This window comes from Sinocyclocheilus rhinocerous, unplaced genomic scaffold (assembly GCF_001515625.1).
Source record: "Sinocyclocheilus rhinocerous isolate Xijiao unplaced genomic scaffold, SAMN03320098_v1.1 scaffold127, whole genome shotgun sequence".
Taxonomy (NCBI): Eukaryota; Metazoa; Chordata; class Actinopteri; order Cypriniformes; family Cyprinidae; genus Sinocyclocheilus; species Sinocyclocheilus rhinocerous.
In genome coordinates this window covers 937,332-938,133 of record NW_015664685.1, presented here as the reverse complement: position 1 = coordinate 938,133, position 802 = coordinate 937,332, and positions in this window count along the sequence as shown.

Sequence of the window (802 nt, the reverse complement as noted above, 5' to 3'; positions counted from 1 at the left end):
GATAGATCTTCTCATAACGAGTAACTTTGCCTCCATAACCATTGCTGTCAATCAAATTGTTCATTAAATATTCTCAATTACCTACTTTTCCTACTTTTGCGAACTAGTCCTAGGTTTTTTGCTCAATCTCGATCAAACCACTGCAGTGAGACTCTCTAGCTAGATCAATAATTATCAAAAAAATGTTGAATTTTGTCCTTTGGTTATCTTTAACGGGGTAATTTAGAAAAGGGGTGTGGTCAAATATACCCATAAGCCTATAAAACCTAAACGAAAACTCCAAACTTTACGAAACTTGGTGAAAACATGTGTCAGATGACTCTTAGCAAGCATGAGAAGTTTCATGGAGATTGGACCATAGGTGGCGCTATAACAGTTGAAAAGGCCTCAAAAATACAATATTTGTATAGAAAATTACCTCAAATTGTAGAACGTACATATATTCACAAAAACACAAGATCTTCATATAATATGATAGATCTCCTTATTCTGAACGACTTTGCCTCTGGGACTAATGCTGTCAGTCAAGTCGTTCATTAATTATTCACAAATATGTTCAAAACCTACTTTTGCGAACTAGTCCTAGGTTTTTCACTCAATCTCGATCAAACCACTGCAGTGATATTCTCTGGACTCTCTAGATCAATAATTATTAAAAAAAATTGAATTTTGTCCTTTGGTTACCTTTAACGGGGTAATTTTAAAAAGGGGTGTGGTCAAATATGCCCAAAAGCCTATAAAACCTAAACGAAAACTCAAAACTTTACGAAACTTGGTGAAAACATGTGTCAGATGACTCTTA